The sequence below is a fragment of the Sinocyclocheilus grahami genome, unplaced genomic scaffold (genome assembly GCF_001515645.1).
Source record: "Sinocyclocheilus grahami isolate Dianchi unplaced genomic scaffold, SAMN03320097.WGS_v1.1 scaffold269.1, whole genome shotgun sequence".
Taxonomy (NCBI): Eukaryota; Metazoa; Chordata; class Actinopteri; order Cypriniformes; family Cyprinidae; genus Sinocyclocheilus; species Sinocyclocheilus grahami.
The window spans coordinates 1,100,907-1,101,461 of record NW_015505448.1 but is presented as its reverse complement, the minus strand read 5'-3'; positions in this window follow the sequence as shown (position 1 = coordinate 1,101,461).

Sequence of the window (555 nt, the reverse complement as noted above, 5' to 3'; positions counted from 1 at the left end):
ACATTTGGGCGGCATTATGCTAATATTTCCACATAGTGATGTAGACATGTGGGGGCGTGTTAGAACGAGCTGTTTTAGGGGGGTGTGGCAGAGGCTTAACGTTGATAAAGAATATCTCTTTGGTTTTGAGACTTTAGTCTTTGCAACTTCAGGGATCTTATCTATGCACAATCAGCTTGTAACACTCCAAAGAGAAAGGAAAACTTGAAATCGCATCATATGACCCCTTTAACGTGACCTTGCTGAATAAAAGTATTAATTGTACATTTGAATGGTTGGTAGTGTATCATGGTTTCCATAAGCAGCAAATAATACAATAGTTCAGCACTGATTTTTGAAGGATCATGCGACACTGAAGAGCAATGGCTGCTGAAAATTCAGCTTTGCTTCACAGGAAATAAAATGTAATTTTACAATATACTCAAAAAGGAAAGAGTTATTTTAAATTATAATAATTCACAATATTACCATTCTATTGTATTTTCGATCAAATAAATGCAGCCTTGGTGAGCAGAAGAGACTTTGTTCAAAAACATTTAACTAACTTTTGACCGT